This window comes from Cupressus sempervirens, chromosome 5, assembly GCF_028749045.1.
Source record: "Cupressus sempervirens isolate cs-2001-9-10 chromosome 5, ASM2874904v1, whole genome shotgun sequence".
NCBI classification, from domain to species: domain Eukaryota; kingdom Viridiplantae; phylum Streptophyta; class Pinopsida; order Cupressales; family Cupressaceae; genus Cupressus; species Cupressus sempervirens.
Window position 1 is genome coordinate 675767006 of NC_143122.1, and position 22757 is coordinate 675789762.

The window sequence follows — 22757 nt, forward strand, 5'->3', positions numbered from 1 at the left end:
CTAGGCATGAACCTCCTCCTGGAGTTCATCAACTAGGTGCAAGCATTAGGATCTTGCCTATGTTGTATTTACCAAGGTTAGCCCAACTTGAGTCTTCTACTATTGGTGCTAAATAAACCAATCTTTATGTTACTAAGGTCTAACCGACAAATATTTTATGCCCTTGCTTAAGGTTCTTAACATAATGTTTTCCTATTGTCTTAACAAGTATAAGTTACAATCTATGTCTGTACTAATAGAGTATTCTCAAGGAATTTGGCCATTTTTCATACCTATGACATAGGAAAAGGTGGCATCTTAGGTACCTTTTCTAGTAGCTTTGCAATTCATAAAAGTATAACAAGAAGGTTTAATAGTGTACTAATTTGCTAGATGATTTGTCAAGGATCCTCCTTGGCATGACCATTTCAATACAATATTCTTGCCGACATAATTCACAAGAAAAATGCCTCATAAGTAACTTTAAAATAAAAGGAATAATTTTATAAGAAAAACAACACAAATGTGGCCACATTGGTAAATACCAATTAAAACAAGACATATTCCTAAGGCTCAAATTTACCAATATCAAGAAATATAGCAAAATAATTAGTGTCAAATTGTTGGCAAGAAAAATAAAAATTATATAAATGAAAAATTTGAGCAAAGGACCAACAAAATTTCACATTGAATAACAATTTCACAAGAATGATGTGGTCATACCAAGGTTCCCTAATCGAGAAGAGGAAAAACTATCATTTTAAGGAACTAATGGCTTAGTATGAATTCTCATATCCCCTATGTCTTTGAGTTCTTCATCCATAGTTCATGGTTTAATTGAGTGCACTAATACATCTTACACAAGGTTTTAGTTTATTGCATGTGTTGAAACATAATGGGTTAGGTGCCTACTATTGAAATTGAGCTCTGCTAATAGTTGATCTCAGAAGGGAACATATGCTTACACGACCTTGTCATAGAAATATCATTTATCAATTATTCAATTTAGCATCATATCCTTGTAGGTAAGCATTGTATCTATAAGGTACTATGTAAGTTCTTTTTGAAACCTAGGTTTAAAATGAATTGTATCCAAATGGATGTACCTTAATAAGTAATTATCCATATTATTCAATGGGTACATTGAGATCATGACTCCTAGATGAATAATATCTACTTAAAGTTAAGAGTTCTATACAATGGTGTGATAAGTAACAATCATGCTAAGGAATCCAACTATCGATTACATTCTCTACCTAATATAGGAATATCACAACCTCACACTTACAATTTGACTATACTACACAATTGTGTCTTGAATGGATTATTGTTTAGTATCATAGCCCCTATCAAAAGATGTTAATTCCTCAACTATATATATTAGGTAATCCATGACTACCTTAGTATCAATCATTTTGAGGTTGACTTTCTCTTCTATCTACAATGTAAACAAATCTTAATAATACACTTGTATTCATCTCCAAGATATTTTTCTATATAGTTCACTTCATCACATTTTGTCATATGTTATATGCCCATTAACTATTATCTTTTTCCACACTAACTTAGATAATATACCTTTATGACACCCTGACCCTTCTACATTATTATTATATCTTTTTTTTTAATTACAAAGTCATTTTCTATCATTAATCATTTAAGATCACTTAGCCCTTAGGGCTTTACCTAAGGGTATTATGTTTTCAATTGACTCCCTCATAAAAGCTACTAGCTTGAAAGATGAGTTCATTGAAGTTCTACTCTTCTAATGGTGTATTTAAATTGTACATTTGTTCATGGAGCCATTAACACCAAGTGTTTTATAACCTAGCTCTAATACCAAAATGTCATGCCCTAATTTTTATGAGGCAAAACTTAACCCAAATTTTATTTTTTTGAAAGGTGATCTAAAGATAGTATGTGTAGGTCTACACTTTTTATGAATGTTCCATTGAATGGTGAGTTTCTCAAATAAAAATTCATGTTTCCTTGAGGGTGTTAGATAATATAATTTAATCATTGAGTTTGGAGACAATAAAGTTAATTTGGTGGAAAGGAATTTGTTTACTTTTCATATCATACACTTCAAGTTCCCATAGGGTGCCAACTTATTCCCCAACATTAATTGACCATAAAAGGTAGGTGATGTTATCATATTAGATTCACACCTAATGGCTTAAAAAATTTCATGTCCTAAACTATCATGTGTGTGTGTGTGTGTGTGTGTGTATTTCCAATGTTATGCTTTTACTTTCACAAATAGATCATAAGTATACATTTCTTATCCTATGTTTCATTTTATAGTTTGTCAAAATAATTAGGTGTAATAAATGGTTTAATGTGTGTGTGTGTGTGTGTGTGTGTGTGTGTGTGTGTGTGTGTGTGTGTAAAGATTCTCACGAAAGATAATGCAGGAGCATCTAGAGGTATAAGGGCAATCCTGTGTCACCCAAAAAAAAATGTACTTAGACTTAGTTTCTGTTTCATGTCTTTTCATTTTTGGATACCCATTTGGGTCAAATAAAGGTTCCAACTCTCACAGTTCCACTATCAGTGTGTTTAAAAATCCCGAAAAAATATGAGCATGTAATTCGGCCATCATTTTGGTGACCTAGAGGGTGTGAATTGGCCAGATGAATGTAATTGTGATTTAGAGCATTCTAGAAAAAGAATCAAGTCAAAAGGCCCCACGGTTTGAAAGTTATTGCAGTTTTTCAGGTTTTGGAGACCTCCTAAGAATGCTTCGAAGTCAGGTTAGGGGCATTAAATGACCTTGAAAAGGGCTGAAAAATGGGGGACGAGTGAAGCTGGTCCATAGGGCTATATAGTGCTTTGAGAGCTTTCCAAAAATGTAAACGGTTCGTCAATCGGAGCTACAGCTCAAAAGTTATGCCTCCCGGAAGTTCAGTTACTATTTTTGGATTCTTCTAGACTTGCACTGACTTCTAACGCGACTTCTGGAACTTTCTATTTGGTTGGTGGATGCCTACTAGCACTTTCTAGAATGTACTCCTAGTCCTTAACCCTCCAGGGTCTATTTAAGGAGATTTCTGGCATTGTAAAAGGCAGTTCGGAGTGGAGTTTGAGAGGAGGTACTGAGAGGAGAAATTATCTCCAGATTTATGCTATTGTAAGCCCTTAGGGCACATTTTGAAGTTTATTTTCTCTGTACTATTTGTACTAGCTTATTTTCTTAGTTAATATAATTTTCCCTTTTCTGTTGGTTCCATTCTATTCTTGGGTCGTGTTCCCATCAAAAGATTAAGACAATTAAAATAATAATAATAAAATAAGGATAATATGCAACCTGCTTCTTGAAATGAAATTTTATTATATTCTTAATAAATAATGTTTCCATGGTCTTCAAATCCTAATTGTTATACATACTATTCTTTAGTTACTTTATTTTAGTACTTATTATTATCATTATTATTCAAATTATCTTATTTATTAATTATGTGTACTTCATTATTAAACACAAATTATCATCTATTCGTAAATCTTCTACTCCTAACACTAATCCTAACTTATTAGGTTTTACTAACTCAACCACCCATCTACTTATAAAATGCTAAAATAATGGTCAACATATTTACCTTTCTCCATGAAAGAATAAAACACTACCTAAACAACCCATTAATCTCACAATGATTTCCCACTAACCATTCTTACCATTATCACATGACTTAAGTTATAATAATTCATTAAAAAAAACATGCAAAGAACATCCTATAAATCAATTAGCAAAATTCACTTTTTACCCCATGACATAACATAGTCCAAAACAAAAAAAAATTATACTTGTCATGACATACCCCTAGCTAACCTAATACTTTACCCTCCTTCCCAAACATCAACACTGATCTTATAAATTGTCATAAACTTCCTTATTTTTAAAAACAAGTGCTAACCTAATGTCCTATCCCAGCTATCACTTCCTAGTGTACCTAGGGGCCTAGGGGGGTCCACTCCTCCTTATCCCAAGGTGGAGGTTCCTAGAGAGGTGGGGCTAACATTACATCAATGTCCTACCTTATTACATGAGCTTGTAAAAAGTTTGACAAGGACATGAAGGTGCTGACTTGAGTAGTTGTTTTTGCATTTTGAAAAACTTATTTGTTAAAGATATTATGTCCCCTCCCACTTGGCACCTAGGAAGATGGTATCCAATCAGCTTGAAGCAACTTTTCAAGGCACCTTCACACTCTCTCCTAGAAGGATGCACATAGGGATTGGGACTGACTTTATGTCAATTCCTATCCCCTAAAAAGTTGATTTCACATGCATTCCATTATCTCAAGCAAGGTAAGTTCTTAGTTTGACATGATTTAATATTTTTTGGGGGTTTTCTTGTTAATATTTCCTACTTTAAGCATAGGTGACTAGTCTATTTATGATCATTGAATTTGGCATAATATTAAAACACATATAATATAAATATTTTGTTGTTTTCAAAAAGATGGCCCAAGGGTCACATGTCTTATAGGGGTTAGTGTTAATTTTTTTAAGCTTAAGTTTAGTATTATTATTTATTTATTTATTTATTCTAAGTTTGGGGGGAGATCTAATCCTTATGAGGACTTTTTGGAAGAGTTGAAGGGATACTCCCTAGATTAAAATATTGGACTGTAATAGGGAGGAGATTTATTTGTCTCTCCCATACAAAATGGAGAGTAAATTATGAACTTATAGGCCTATCCATTTTTTGAATTTTTATACCATGATTTTTACCCATTCTCTCTCCTTGCTATAAGGTTTGGTGACATGGATTTATTTTTTATTTTTTAGGTATTAAGTGTAATATAAATCTCAACATTCTAACTAATGTATCTTCTTGTGGGTTCCATGGAAGTCTATTTACTTATTGGATTTTAATCTTTATGAGACATATTCTACAAATCTACATGCAGCAATAATTATAAATTTGGTAATACATAAAATGAACTATCAAAACTTGACAATTTTCTTCCATCTCATAACATATAAATTTTGAAATCAACCATGTATTTTTCAAATCAGATCAACTATGTCTAGAAGAATATTTCACACATCAACTATGGAGTATATCAACCAAGTGATTTACACTCAACATGAGAAGAAGGTCTCATTTCATAACCTCTTCATAATACATCAAATTACATAATGTGAGACTCACAATGAAATTTTCCTTACAAGAGATCTATATACAATTTTCTCAATCCTTCCTTCAACATGTTGGAGTTCTTTCTAGTAAAGAACATATCAAGTGGATTTAAACTAGACACCAGGAAGCAAAGACAAGGACAAGCCTAAGGTTGAGCTAAATCCTATATTTAGCAAGGCTAAATCTCAATTCTAGGCCAACATTAACAGAGTCATTAGGACTCACTTCACTATAGGCTCTACTAAGCCAAGGCAAGAAAACCTAAGGGACTTATCTTATTAACTTGTTACTTTTCTCTACAAGACTATCCCTATAGTATAATTAGTCAATATTCTTCTATAAGTTGCTGACAAACTTCTTGATCACAGTAGCTAACTATAACCAAAGAAAGTAATAGTAAACAAGCCATGACCAACACTTTTATCTTCTTAATACAAAAAATAGGAAATTGATATTTTTGTTGTGATTTTTATGTAAAAATGTAAATCAACAATGTACTTTTGAACTTTAGAATGGACCAGTACTTTATCTAGTGGGTTATAGAGTCAGAGATTAGTAGTTTTAGACCTTTTTAATCAACTTGTGATTGAAAATGTCAACATTAAAATTTTAGTTTCATTATGATTCTCATCCTTTCCATAAACCCTAAACCTTATCAATTATCGAATGCATTTACCCAATTCTTTGAATTAGCAACAATCAATAAAAGACATACAATCTCTTGGATTGCATTAAATTGAAAAGAAACTTGTCTATTCAGTCCCAAAGCTATAGATATATGAAAAAGAGACAAAACTTCAAAGATAATGATATTTAAGGATAAATCCTTCAATTTGATTCTTAACACTACAAATAAAACTCATAGTATGACACAAAGAGTAAACCATTGGTCCCAAATATTCCTTTTGTATTCAAGTATGTATACAATGTGAACTCATTCAAATTCCTACAAAAAAAAACTAGACAAACTATAAAATAATACATGAAACATATAAAAGTTCTATAGACAACCAACCTCTACTTCTCATCTTGGGAATCCATATATAGGATTGCAACAAGCTATAGATGAGAGGAGGACACATGTCAAAATTTTAATGGAAAGAAAAACTTTTTGGAAGATGCACGTAATAAATACAAAAAAAAATTCTTCCACAAATATTGATAAAAAAAGATAAGTAGCTAGGATGACACAAAAGCATTAATGTGAATCTTTGATCTTTTCTTCTCCATTTACTTTATTTCCCTTGCTTGCAAAATATCTCAGCTACCTCCTGCTAGCAGGGCCTTTATTTCACCCACTACTTGCCAAACATAAATTTCTCTTTTGGTGGGCTAGTCAGTATTCTTTACCTCTTGTAGATCTTGAGTGGCCTTGGTCCACATGGCATCCATGATTGCCTTGGATTCAACAAAAAAATTATTCTAATTTATTTCTACCTTGAAAAGAGAATCAACCAAAGCATGGAAAGGGGAATCAAAAGTATCTTCAAAAATTGCTACTATAGTCTCCTGAGTCAAAATGTCATCAAAAGAAATTGACCACTCTTGCCAGTCTCTTACTACATTGGCAGCATCAAGTATTGATGGTATAAAAGGCTCCACTCCATTAGAAAAAAATTTCAATTTTCCTTGTATAAGTTGTAGTTTACTAGTAAAGAAGCCACTTAATTCTTTGACCATCTCTAGGCTCTCCTTTATAGTAAAAGTATTATCTAGCAAGTCTGGCTTTTTAGCCTTCAATACAATAAATCAATCTAAAAATTGAATATAATGCCCCCATAGGCTGAAAGTAGGTGTTAACCATGAGAGTGCCTCATTGAAAAACTATTTAGCACTTTGTAAAGTAAGATATAAATTGTGAGCTTGTTGTGATCTGTTCTTTAAAACATCAACCCTATGGCTCATCATATTTCTAAGCATCTCTGTCCTCACATCTCCTCCTTGTTAGATTGATTGAACATCAATACTCATTCTCCTTGGTTGTGATGACTCATCCTCCTCTGTATCCTCTATTTGAATCAAGGCCTTAGTAGTGACAATGTCCACTTTCCCTCTTCTCTCTAAGCTGGAGCCATCCTCTGTTCTTCCTGTGTTAGTTGCTCTTTGAGAGATGCAATTTCATCCTCAAGCCCCTAGATCTTTGCATCAAGCTCAACAATATTTTCCTTATATACATGGCTGCTCCTAAGATCATTCTCGTAGAGCTTCCTAACATCAATATAGTCATGTATGGACTAGGCCAACCTAGTTTCCATTTCCTCCACCTTGGCTTCATTCATAAATGAAAAATACTTTAATGCCCTAGATATCTCTATGCTAGAGGTGCCTTGTAAAGTCCATATAATCATGTTTCCCTATTCTATGCTCTATACATCCATCAATTTAGGCTTGTCAAAAATAGGGGCCATACTCTGAATTTTTAGGGATTTGGTATCAATATTGAAACCAATCCCTCTCTTTAATCCATATGCATCAATTGCCTCATAGGAGATGACGCTTTCCTGCCTTCTAATCTGATCAAGCATAAATGCTTGTTCCAAGTCCCAACCAGGCACCAATAACATACCACTTCTCTAAACTAGATCTCTAGCCTCCTCTAAATTCATTACTTTACTTTCAGGATCATAAGCCTACAACTTCTCAATTAATTCCATTCTTTGTTCATCAGATTCATCTGGTTTCATCTTCAAAATAAGCTCAGTTTGTTTGATCTTATATAAAAACCTTTTGGATTCATTGGACTTGATGAATTCATCATCTTCCAAGAATTGCTAAGCCTAGATAATTCTATCATCCAATCTTGTTGTTGCCAACTCCAGATCTATCAAGGTGTTTTTAGCTGCATTAGCCCTAGTCTGTAAATAATTTTGTCTCATGTTAACAAAATACTAACTATGTCTTGGCAAAATCTGTAGGGTCATTTGCTTGACTTGTAGAGGAATTTGAACAATCTTTTTCCTCTTATTTCCTTTATTGTTGTCCTCATCCATCCCTTAGAGTCATACATTTTATAGTGGCTTGTGCTCAAATTATAATGATGTAGAAAAGAATGAACTAAATCTAGGGCATCCTTGCCAATGGTGAAATCACCAATCTTAAAACATCTACATAAAAAGGTTCCCCTATGCACCTTAGGCCCTAGATACTCTCTATTTACCATGAAAAATTGCCGAATGAATTCAATTATTCCAAGCCTAGGGGGGATGAATTTTGGTAGAATATGGGGTGGTTGGGGACAACCATAGACTCTCATTAGAGAAAAAGTAGGAAACAAGAAAATATCCCCCTATTATGATCTAGTCTTTTCCCTTCAAGTAGCAAGGCTGGTCTTAAAAGACCTTTCAAAATCTTAGGGGCCCTAAAGTACCCTGGGTCTAAAATCTTCATTATAATAGTACTAAAATTATTGGAAAAGGACACAGAATTAGAAAAATAGTAAGTGTTATCCATACCTATGTCCATAGCTATACTAGTAGATCTCCATTCAAATCATTAGTTTGATCAATGAAGTCAGAATTGATATATCCCACATTATTGTAGAGGATTAAATGCATTAGTAGTGAGTAGTAGGAAAAAGCGAAATCTCTCATATTTCCAGTCTGAGCCTTGGAAATGTTCTCCTTCATTATATCCAAAATATGACTAACATAGTCATAGTCATAGGCATGATAGGAATCTTGCACATCTCTGGAAATTATGTATTTTCTTCCCTAGACCTCGTCAAACCTATCCGTCCCTACTACCTTGTGGACACCATATACAATTTTGACAAAATCACTTTTGAATTTGTCCAGTAGCATTTTTTTTTTTAATCTTCTTTGGGTAGTCACCCACTTTCTTTAAATCCCTAAGGATATGTTGCAATACTAAGGCTCCTGTGAAAGCACTAGGGTTTTCTTTGAATCCCCTCTATAAATCCTTTAAATCTACAAGCTGACCCATTACACTAGTTAATCCAAAAGCTTCAATGAAAGACTCTCAATCCAAAGTATAGAGAACAGTTCCATCCTTCCTATGAAAAGACTTAGTGGCTAGATTATAACATTAAAATAGGGCTTTGATCAAATCCACGTCCATGAAAACCTCTAGGAAAATTAATTTAGCAAGGTTCTTTTTCTATGGATTACATATAGGAATTTTCTTCTCCCTATTACAATAAAAGAAATAAAAGTGCTCAAAACCTATAACATTAGGGCATTTAGCATCTTTGCATCTAGCATATGGGTCAAAGAAGGTATGATCATCTACAGAGTTTACATTAGTAGAACACAAGAATAGTTTTATCCACTCTTCTACAAACTAGCTAAGCTTCCTCTGTCTGGTTTTACCTCCTTTAGAAGTTGAGGTCTCTGAAACTACCATATCTGAGCCCTAAATTTCTTCCACTTCCTTGTCAGACATTTTGAAAATATGCAACTAAATTATCCAAACTAGATACTATTCTATCTCTTATAAGCTCTAAAAACAACAACCCGGAATGGTTAGAAAACATAGGAAAAGCTCAAATTCTCTCTTTTTGCAAATGGAAAATTATGATTATGAGAAAAGAAGATCTTATAAGTTGATATGCATAGACTAACATCAATGTTGCATTTATTTCAGCATGCTTGAAATACAATATCAATTTATTCTATCAACTTAATGGAACGTCGCCATTAATTTCCAACTATGCATTTTTTGTACTACATTCAAATCTTATTGGTTGAGAAGCCCACTGTTCATTTTTTGTCATTATTTTCTGTCAAGATTAGATCCTACAATATTATGACAAGGTAGCTGAGAAGACCTTTCATAACATTGCACTATTGCATCAATGGCTTTCTGATCTTATGAACACCCTTTGAAATTCATGTCGGCCAATTGTACATAGTGGAAAATCCCCTTATGATCCTATGATAGCCTTTGTTTTCATAGCATCAAGATCAAATCCATCTCATTCTATGATATCATGACAAGCAGCTTCATAACATCATAGATCACTCTCATTTACCCTACAATCACATGATCACAGTTAACCTCACCCTTTCATAACATCATAAGGGATCCCATTTTATTTTACAATGTTACAACAACCTTGAAACTTTTATCTCATAACATTGATCACTTATTAATTTTCTTATGTGATCTTATGATTGAGCCCTAATCATAAGATTGGAGAGTCTCTTTCAGAACCTTGAGATCTTATGATGAAGGATTTACCATAAGATTAGAGATCATAATTTACTGCTCAATATGCATTATAAAATCTTCACTGGTCCCACTATCTTTCATAGCAAACACGCTTGGTACTTTTACACTAGCTCTATCCAATTAGAAATGGACACCTATCTAATAGCTCATCACCTGTTCACCTTTATCATCCTTGCAATCTTAAGATGACAAAGAATCATGCCATCACAACACCATATTTATTCCTTCTATGATCACATGAAAAACCCCTTGTCATAGCATCTTAGCCCTCAAAATGAAACTTACCAACTATACGACAACATCATGGGATCATAGACCTTCCTCTTTCACTTTACAATCTGATGATGAACACCTTAGCATAGGATCATAATCGTACCTATTCTCTATTCCTAATACCATGACAAGCCCATCATTGTAACATCAGAGAAGACCACAATGCAAAAAAAATAACAATTATATGATCATACAACATAAAGGATATCATATGATTAAGGAAGCCCAAAAATGTATCTACAATAACGTGACACAACCTTAATCATGAGATCGATAAAGGTTTTCACCCTTACTTATGATATATTGCTAACCCTCCATCATAAAATTGTAAAGAACAATGTACTTGGGAAAATAAAAACCTTCTCACTTATATGGCCTAGGGTTAGGGAATAAAATGATGGAGATCATGCAAACTTGCTAGGGTCAAACTGTGAATGGGAACAATATAACCATAACCCTATCAAAAATTAAAAGCTTTCACCACAAAATTTAGCATTTTATCATCAGTGGAAAAAGGAGCTATCACAAGATTTTCACAACATACATTAACATTCAAAAATAATTCACTTTACATCACATTGAAATAAAATGGAGACTAATCATCGCAATACAATTTGAGCTAACATAGAGAGGTTGGTCTCTCTACACACTTGAGCTTTCAACATTGTCAAGGGTGGAACCTTGAAATCTTTAAGGAATCCATCTTCATAAAACCTACACATACACACAAACTAGGAACCATGGAGGCTAACCTCCCATCCTAGGCTTCTATGAAGCCACCCACCAAGTAGGGGAAACAAGATTCAAAAAAATTTCATTGCAATCTTACAAATGCATAAACAATACATTACAAAACTTAACAATCCCATCCCAAGGTATTTCACAATGGTTCATCAATGAAACCTTGAACATAGGATGAAGGTGTGCTTCAAAACAAGTTTTTTCATATCATTCAATATCAGCAATAAGCAACTTCCATGCCCTTTCAAGGCTTTTCACAAATCATCAAAATACCATGCCCTTTTGGGGCTTCCACAAATATCCTCCAAAACTCACTACTAACAACTATAACTTCCTTGAAACCCATGCTTCATTAAGTTCCTTTTTACACCATCTTTCCTTATCACCCCCAAAGCAATATATGAATTAATATGCATACAATGGAGCCCATACTCGAAGGATCACATCACAATGCATGTTCCCATAGTAAATTCTCCTCAATTGCAGATTCATTTTTTCCAATCCTAAAAGAAAGGAAATGGTCATGGTTTGAAACACCAACCTTGGTACAAGCTATAAGCAATGAGAGTTGTTTTATATTTCCCTTAATCTTCCTCCAAACCGTAGTTATCTCTAAACTTAGAGAGTGGGTGAACACCCCCTAATTTTCCAAGGCCCTCTAATAAGGCTTTCCCACTAACTATTTTTAGCAAATACATCAAGCCACATCCTCTCACGATCTTGTCTCATTCTAAATTTTCTATATTTCTCTTAATGGAAACATGAGAAAACACATGTGATACCTCTAATTTCGAATTAGTTGAAGAATGCATGTGTAAAGGGCCCCCCTAGGCTATCTAGGTACTTACATAGTCAAAACTAGGTCCCTAACATGGTGTACTATCATATGGTTAACATATTTTCACATAAAATACACTTTGGGACCACCCAATGACCCCTCAAAATTTGTTTTATTGTGACCCGTCCTACCCCTAGTCAAGTGGTTTTACTTACTCATTAACAAAGTAATTAGTTTTGGGTAAATTTCCACTATGACCAAAACCCTAAATAACATGTCAATGCACACAAAACTCGCAAGTATCAAGTGACACACAATGGCACATTCCACATCACCATGAATGTCCTTAATGCATCTTTATGATTAAACATTTCCATATGAAAGAAAACTTACATTTAGTAAACAAAATATGTCACAATAAGGCTTTTGAATCTCCCAAATATTTTCCTTGGTTAAACTGTGTTCACATAGGTTTGGAACTTGTTTCTCCCAAGAATTTCCATGGTTCCACTTCCTACACATTAAACTCAAGCATCAGTAGTCCAAGGAGGTCATATAAAATACATATATCATAAATGCATATAATTTCAAATTTTACAAATTTCCTATTAACATAATTCAAACTAAATTCCCTTTCTTGATCATTCCAAATAAGTCATCAAAATGTTCGAATATCAAGATTTGCATATCATAACCATCATTATCAAATCAACATTTATATGCATATCACATTAAATCTTAATCATTATTATCAAATTAGCATTTATATGCATATCACATTAAATCATAGATCATCATAATCAAATTAACATTTATCTACATATCACATTAAATCACAATCATCATATCATAATCTATTTCTATCATGTGATAGAGTTGCATCCATATGTGTCGGATCATCCCATTCACAATATTAGGTTCTATTGCATAACAAAATATATCCTTTAACACTAATATTATAACTTGACATTCTAAGAAATTTTAAAAATTGAGTTTCTATTTGTAATAAATTAGAACATGAAATGGAATCATTGATTATATCAATTAGGTCCTAATGTGTAGATCATCAAAATGTAGATATTAAAATGACAAGACCTTATAGTCTCAGCATTGTATCAAAATGTTGAATGAGAAGTCTCATAAAGAAAATGTGTCACCTATACTATGATGGTCTAGGTGAGGCCTCACAATACCTTGCAATTTTCTTAACATCATCATCCACATGTCTAGATCTAATGTCCAATCTATAGAATTCTTTAGTATTCTCTTTCATAGTCATGTCCTTTAGTCTGAAATTTTGCAACTTAGGAATTTATTTATTCTTTACCTTCTTCACCATCTTTGGCCATGTTTTTATCTTCTTCTTTCCTCTCCTTTGTCTATCAATTTGTAAATACTCCCACCATAGTGAGGCATGACCTTTCAACCTAGTAGTTGCAATCTTCACCTTCTTATTATCAAGAGTGTTTTCATACTCAAGGAAATTCTCCATATCTAAGATCTAATCTAGCACAACATTGGTATCCAATTTTCCATCATAAGGAACAACTTCTATAGTAGGATTTAAATGTTCCCTAGATAATACTCTCAACCATCTTTCCTCAACTTGATCTTCTTCTAGTTCTAGATTCAGGTTTGGTTCTACTACTTCATCATCACTCACATCCTCAAGATGTGTTTCTCTCCACTGGGATGTCTCCACAAAATCTAATCTAGCTGCAATGTGTCTCAATTGATCTAATATAGCATTATCAACATTTCCTCTACCACGAACCATCTTTACAAATCAAGTTCCTACAAGATCATAACCCTCTACAAGTTATAGGTCAAATCCATAGATCTGCAACCCTAAAACCAAATCTAAATAGGGTTGGACATGATCCAATCACCACAAGCATGAACCTCAATCTTTGATACTAGTTGACATAGGGAGGTCTATGAGTAACTAAGTTTAATTGGTATACTCAACAACCCAAACCACCATGTAAAAGTTAACACAATTGAAGCAAACATAAAAGAGAACAACACCATAGAGAGAGAGAGAGAGAGAGAGAGAGAGAGAGAGAGAGAGAGAGAGAGAGAGAGAGAGAGAGAGAGAGAGAGAGAGAATGATATTATTTATTGATTCATGAAAATATCTTCATACATGCCCAGTTGTAAGGCCTTCTAGGTTATAACTGGATACAAAATGCATTCATGATCTATGATCCAACTTCAAATTCACACTTTCTAGTTTTGCTCTCCAATTCTCTTAAAACTCCCTAGCTCTAAGACTAAACAATCTATTTATACTAGCTACAATGGCTTATAGATCATTCTAGAAAATAGAAAAGCCACAAGTTGCCTCTCAATAGATATTAAATATCCAACATGAAAAACAAATCTAACATTAAATACTTGAAGAGCCCACATCAATACTCTAGGAGAATTTCCATATCTCCCAACTTATAAGGAATTAGGACTTGCATATTTGGAAAAAGGAATTAATCTAGGTCCTATTAAATCTCTTAAATATATAGCCTCTAACTCATTGTATAAGGTTAGTTACGCATCTTGCAATAAGCACCTAGAAACCAAAAAAAACACAATTCCAGGAGCAAGGTAAAAATGGCTCAAAAACTAGAACATGCAAGATAGCAGTGCAACCTAGAATGTTCCTACATAAAATTGACCCCCCTCCCCAATCCTCCTCCTCCTGCTTTTAGATATTATAATAAATATTTTACAAATAAATAAGGAATTAATTGTCTTATTGTGTTGAAAGATCATACAATTTTACTCTTCTAGGAGCTTGTCACATATAGCCACATAATACCTCTATTATAATTGATTAGAGAAGGGGATTTTCTCATGTGTATCTCATATAAATTTATCTTGTGTGCAAACACTTTTTATGGTTTCACAATTTAATGAATTATAAAAGTCATTTAATCTTTCAAAGTTCCATTAACGTTTGTATCAGGGAAATTATGTGGTACTAATTCAAATTTTGCTTGTTTCCTACCATCTCCTTCAAAGATTTAATTCAAAAATGTGTTTCCATTGTGGCTTATGTCTATTTAGATTTTTCATTTTCATAAATATTCTTATCTTTCATGTTACCTTATCTTCATAATTTATTTTTCACAGAAAAATGGCTAATCTAGAAAATCATGCCAATTTAGGCTTGCATGCATCATCTTAAAATTTAGAAAATAACAAAAATATTATTTTCATTAATTATTTTCCAAGTTTCAAAAAGTTATAGATTTTATTTCTATGAATCAACAAAGTCCTTGTCATTAAACATAAACATTTATCTTCAATCAAGCTACCCATTTGGTTGAAAAATGTCCTCTTAGTACCTTGTAATTAGTATTTTACTAACTTTTCAAGAGAGATATTCTCACAAATTTATGTCATTATCATCATGTAAAGATGATGCTCAACACCTAGAAATATGTATTGATCTAGAGGTATCAATCCCAACCAAACTTTCCAATAGTTCTGTGCAAGATCTTGAGAAGAGTTTTATTTGAAGCCTCATCTTGCCCATTTCCTGAAGGGTAGTAGATAGAGGACCAATGTTTTTCAATATTGAACTTTGTACATAGTTATTTAAGATATTTATTTATGAATTGACCTCCATTGTTATTAGTTATTGAGGGTGGCACATCATATTGATAAATGATATAATCTAGGATGAACAATGACACTTATTTTCCTATATAAGATGAAAGTAGTACAACCTCAACCCATTTAGTAAATTATTATATAGCGGTGATTATGACCTTGTGTAATCATAATGAGTTTGGGTGTATGTAGTGTACTATATCAAAATCCCACTATTGAAAAGATCAATGTGAGATAGAAGGAATTAGGTATCTACCTAGATCATGGATCAGTTAGAAGCAATAGTCCACTAAGATAACTGAGAGGGGGAGGTGAATCAGTTATCCAACAATTTTAACATTTATCTTCCTTAAATAAACTCAACCATTCAACCAAAGTAAATAGAAACTATAATAAGATGCACATAGACAATTACACCAGATATGTTAACTAGGGAAACCCTTGATCAGATGGAAAACCCTAGTTAGAATGATGCCCACAAGATGATGTACTAATATAAATATTCCTTGTTAGATGATGGGCCCTATTAGGATTCTATTAAAACATTTAGTACATATGAGTCCCTATGAGGAGACTTGAATCTCTTTTAGGAGATTCCAACCCTATTAGGAGTTGTGCCAACCTTGTTAGGAGTTATAGTACAATATATACAAGAAGAGCCCATTTCCCAAACATAAAATTTTAACTACAAGGAGAGCTCACTTCTCAAACATGCAATTTACTATTATGATCCTCTTTTCTCTATTTTTTCAATAAAACCAACCATATTCAAGCTTTATAGACTAGTTCATGAACCTCAAATCACACAATGGAACCTTGGCAATGAAGTTTCCTTTACTTCTACTCTGCTCTAACCAACTTTGCATTCTATTCTTTCTTGCTTATAATTACTTCTTCATGTCACAATTCACTCCTACATGATAAAGGAAAATGTATTTTCTTTATATCGAGTCCATAAAACAATTCCATAAGTCATCTATTAGACCTTCTTAATTAATCATTATAGGACCACATTAAGAACACATTACACTTAGCAATAACATTAATCTTCTACCTTTCAACTTGAATATCTTTTGGTACACATAATATTATAACAAGCAAGCTTAGCCACATCATCATCAACATGTATTCTTCACATCTTCAACCTCAATTCTCATAATAACAATTCTACTAAAAGATATAACAAGTTTACCATAACATGCCTCTATAAACTCTATCTTTGAACATACATCACCAAAACTTACATAAATTCTTCCAAACTTGACATTTCTTCATCAAACATTAACTAAATATACTAGACACAAAAAAGTATCTCTCATAAACTTGGATAGTTAGAATACTCAACTAGTCATCCATACCAATTTGATCTTTATGTTATTCTTCTATCAAATACCATAGAAGACTACTATGTTTACATCAATGATATACTTAGTCATGAATGTAAAATATGATCATAGTAACATATCTACAATACTCCCCCATAGGAATATCATCAACACTCATGTTTCAAACAATCTCCCCCTTTGGCATTGATGGCAACATAGATAAAAATAATCTAGTTTCAAGAATACCAACAAAAGATTGTTAATCTTTCCTTTCAAATCCTCTTCATCAATCATTCTCCCCCATTGATATATCTCAATGTGTTTTCCATCAACTGTCATTCCATTTTGTACTTCTTTTGAACATGTGGTACTTCTTCTTACTTGTTTTTTGCTTCTCCTCATGATGTTCTTGCTCATGATGTTCTTGCTTGTGATGTTTTTGCTTCTCCCACATGATGTTTTTCCTCATGATATTATCAATGCCAAAGGGGGAGATTATTGGAAGCATGAATTCTAATGATATTCCTATGGGGGAGTATTATAGATATGTTACTATGATGATATGTTATATTCATGACTCAATTTTCCATTGATATAAACATAGCAATCTTCTGTGGTACCTAACAGAAGAATAGGGGAAAGATCAAGTTGATATGGATGGCTAGTTGATTATTCTCACTAAGGTTATGGGAGATACTTTTGATAGTGAGAATACTCAACTAGCCATCTATACCAACTTAATCTTTCCATTATTCTTCTGTCAAATACCATAGAAGATTGCTATGTTGACATCAATGAAAAACTCAGTCATGAATATAACATATCTACAATACTCCCCCATCTAAGATTTCTTATAAGATTCATAAAATCAAACAACATCTATCTACATAGTGAGCTAATGCAAGACCATTGGAGTAATACCCACATATGCTCACATGGCCTTTAGCTAATGCATATTCAAATTCTTCTCTCTCTAAGAACCTAAGAAGAATTCCATCGAGACCCCTCCTAAATAAGTCACAAGAGATTATAGTATAGAGAGAGGAACTATAGTTAAGTTTTCTTTTCTCATTATGAGTAAGGTTGTTAGGGATGATTTGGTCACAAATTGATAAATAGGTGTTAGCGTAGTAGGAGAAATCTTGACCAATGATGGTACAAATGATATAGTTGTTAGGAGATTCATATGTAAGACAATGTAGCTCTTCCACCAGGAATTCATATCTTGATTAATTTTCATGTGACTATAGGATAGAAGCCAATGTAGTCATAGAATCAGCTACTTTTTTTCTAGATCTAGGAATCTATTAGAAATCCACAAAGGTAAAATAGTTCTAAAGGTCATCAATCATCTTCTTATAAGGTAAGTTTTTCATTTTTAGTATTATATGCATTAATTTATTAATTGAGGATGAGATTAAAATCTCCAAATAGGTGTAGTTCAATACTCCTTTATTCAATGGCTAATTTGATTCCATTAGTAAGAGATTCATACTCAACTATATTACAAGTGAAAGGAAACAATAACTTATAGGATTTGGGAAAAGTATATCCATAAGGAGTGATGAAGAGGTATCCAACATCAACACAATTTTTTGTATATGAACCATCAAAGAACATATTTCAAGTGCACTCAGTCATGTATATGATAGAAGAAATAGGAAATTTTATCTGCATTGGAACATTGTCTTATAAAGGAAAAAAAAATTGTTGCTTAACAATGGCTTATCTTTTGATTGTCTTATGATCAACATACTCAATGTCAAATTTGAAAATAATTATCATCCTCTTAGAAATATAAGAGGATAAATTGAGAGGGGAGGGCTGAATCTATTAACACTAAAATAAATCCCAGATCCCTTAGATGTTAGTACAAAACAACTCTGTGACAACTTAACTCTGCTAATGCTCAACAAGCACACATAAAAATATGTTGTAACTCAGTAAACACTAAAATAGCTTAGCAAATTCATAGCATGAAAAATTTTAAGATATTATCTATGATTATATTACTTTAACTTAGTTGCAAACACATAAAAGAAATAGCATGAACACACTTGAGACCAATATTTAATGTGGAAATCCTATTGGTGTTTAAAACTATTGAACAACAAAATGCTCAATACCAAAATGATAACACACACATAACCTAAGGATTAGCCAATTCCTATAATCAATTACATAATAAACCATTTGGACCCAACTTCAACAAAACCAAGGATGGTTTCCTACTCTTTAGGCTCTACAAAACTAAGGTGGTTATACCTAGGGATGATTCTAATGCAAACTACTATATGAAAATTATCTTAGTTTTATTTTGATTCTCAACTCTTATCTACAGGCACATGCACAATTTATAATATTTTTTAATGCTTTCAAGTTTATATGCATCACTCATAAGTAGATCTGGTCATAATTATCCTAGAGTTTACAAGTATTCCTGGAAATAGTAGCTACCTAAGACTCAAAAATTAAATATAGATGAGTGGTGACCAGCATTATAACCTTGAACAAAATGGAGTAAAAATGACATTGAAATTATAATTGTTTTGACATGTGGAAGCAAAATTTACTATCAATCATCTCTGATTAATATAACCACTGCCTTATCCATGGGAGCAAAGAGTCAACTATTGGTAAGAAATCTTGTTCAATCAACTTGTAATTGAATCTATCAACTATAATCAGCTATTTCAATTCTTATATGATATCCTTTTCATAAATTCATGAATTCTACTGATTTATTGAAACATTTATATAATCCATTAAATTAAAAGCAACAATATAACCAATATACACCCCATCCAGACTGCATTCAATCAAATGAGCATTATTCAAATGATCTCAAAATTAATAAACTCATGAAATGGAGACAGAAAATGGTGACACAAATCTGGTGCAAATACCCTTTTGTATTATCCTTTTTGTTGACTAATACAATAACCAATAGAAACTAAATAGAAACCCATGAATTCATATTAATTCTATCATTTCTATTTGTCATCAAAAAATTATATGACTGGAAGTAAACTCAAAAACAAATACACATGACTAGATTGACTGTACTTTCTTGAAAATTGAAAACATACAAAATCTTCAGACCATCACAATGCCTTGAAAACTCATTTATATAACATGAGTTGCAGCAAACAAAGGGCAATTGTGATTGATAGGTGTCCTTTTACAATAATAAGTACAACAACCTTTTTCAAAATACCCTGGGCACCTTAATTCAAAAAGAAACAACAAAAAGTAGTTGCAGATGATAGTTGGAGCATAAAATCTTTAACTTTGTCTTTTTCTCTAACTGCTTCTTAATGGTAAAGCTTTTATCTTAGTGACTGCTTCCCAGACAATGATTTCTCTCTTGGTGGGCCACTCATGTGTCTTGGTTGTTGCTAGTTCATTAATAGACTTCTACCACCTGGCATCAGTGATCACTCTCCCTTCTATGGTAAACCTATTCATCTCAATTTTAACCTTGAATAGGGTATTAATAAGTTCATTGAAAACACACTCATCACTATGACCTTGGAAAATAGATGCCACCTATGGAAAGTCTACAATATGGTTAGAAGAATTAGACCATTCATTGAAATCCTTCACTTTACTATCAAAATCAAGGATAGAAAGAATTAAAGTTTGAAAACCACTCGTTAATACTTTCATTTTATTTGACAAATATTTCACTCTATCCATGCCTTCTTTTACAACAATAACTTTATCTAGAAAATCTGGCTTTTTTGTTAACAATAGTATCAATCTATCAAAAAATTGCATATATGGTCCCCATTGTTGGAAGATTGGATCAAGCCATCCTATTGAATCCTTGCATACCTATTCTATAGATTATAGATTAATGAATGCAATGTAATCATTTTGAGATATTCTCTTCAAAGTGCTTATTCTATGGTTTAATACACTCATCATAATATTTTTCTTAGTTGCACTGTCAAATTAAAGAGCTTCTATCTCCACACTGACCACAGGCATTGGCTTTATTACCCCAATAGGTATGTCCTCCATTTGGGCATCTACTTCTATAGTGTGCCTTCCTTCTTCCACCTACCTAGGTGCATTTTCTGCCTTTGTTTCAGCCTTGAGTTACTCTTTGATGGATGTCACTTCTACTTCTAAACTCTAAATTTTCCCCTCCAACTCTTCTACTCTTTTCTTTTGCACGTAGCTCATTTTGAGCTCCTTTTCATACAATTTTTTGATATCTAAACATTCATTTTATACAGTATCTAGCATATCCTCAATTTTATCTACCTTTACCTCATTCATGAGTGCAAAGTGTTTGACTAGGCTAGAGATTTATTTCCTAGTAGTATTTTCTAATGTCCACAAAATCATGTTGCCCTATGCAATTTCTTGTAAATCCATCATTCTGGGCTTTTTGGTGTCAAGGGAAACACTCCACACTGCTAGGGTTTTTTTATCTATGTTAAATCCTAACCCCCTCTTTAGTCCCTCACTACTACTGGCTTCATAACTAATGGCTTTATCTCATTTTTTCATTTGATCAAGAACAAAAGCCCAGAATCATACCAATCCTATGCACTAACTCCTTGGCTTCTACAGGGGTCATTGTCTCACTCTAGGGATCATAAGCTAACATTTTTTTAAGTAACTCTTTGTTCTTCTCTGGATCCTCTCCTAGCATGAGGCTCAATGTGAGCTCATTCTATTTTATTTTGTAAAGAAAAATTTTAAATTCTGATGATTTGATAAAATCATCATCTTCCATAAACTTTTCAGATTGGATGAGCTTGTCATCCAATATTAATGCTACAATTTGGAGATCACTAGAGGCTTTTCCTACCTCTGTAGCTTTTTGATGTAAATAATTTTGCCTAATATCAGCAAAATACTCATCAGTCCCTGGCATCACTTGTAAGGCTCTACCTGCAACCCTCTCTGAGATGTGCATTGTCTTTTGCCTTTTATTTCCTTTTGGCACCCATGTTGAAGTTGATGGTTTCTCCTTTTCCAACTCAACCTCCAACTGTACATCTGGTCCAGGGGATTCTTTATTTATAGTGGCTTCCTCTCCCTTTGGCTCATGTGGCATCTCAGAAATGATGTGTTCAAAACTATCTACCATTTTTCTTAGGTTGCCAGGGTAGGGAATCTCTATGTGAAAACCCTTAAAGTCAGGGTTGGTCCTTCTCATGGCTTCCTCTACCTTCCTTATTTCACCATACTTTCTTAATAGCTCATTAGCCTCCCCTATTTCCAATATGTTAGCAATTAAATCCTCCATAGGGATTGGCTTGCTTGTAGGTAGGATGTATCCCCTAATGGCCTTCACCTCATTTGTAATGTAATTTTCAGGGTCATACATCCTATAAGGCCTAGTAGAAAATTTGTACTAGCCTAATTACTCACTCAACTCCTCATATGCATTTTTTCCTATTTAAAATCCCCTACCTTAAATGTTCTACAAACAAATGTGGGCTAATGTAGAGAAGGAGGGATCATTTCTTTGTTTATCAATAAGAATTTCCAAAAGAATTCAATAATGGCCAATCTGGGGGGTAAATATTTGGGTAGAATATGAGGAGGCTATGGGCATGCATATATTCTCATCAAGGTGAACTCCTTAAACAAAAAGGTGTCCCCCTACTTATGATCTAATTTTTTTTTCTCATCTAAGAATGAAGGTCTAAGCAAGGTTTTCAAAACATTTGGTGCCCTAAAGAAGGTATTGTCC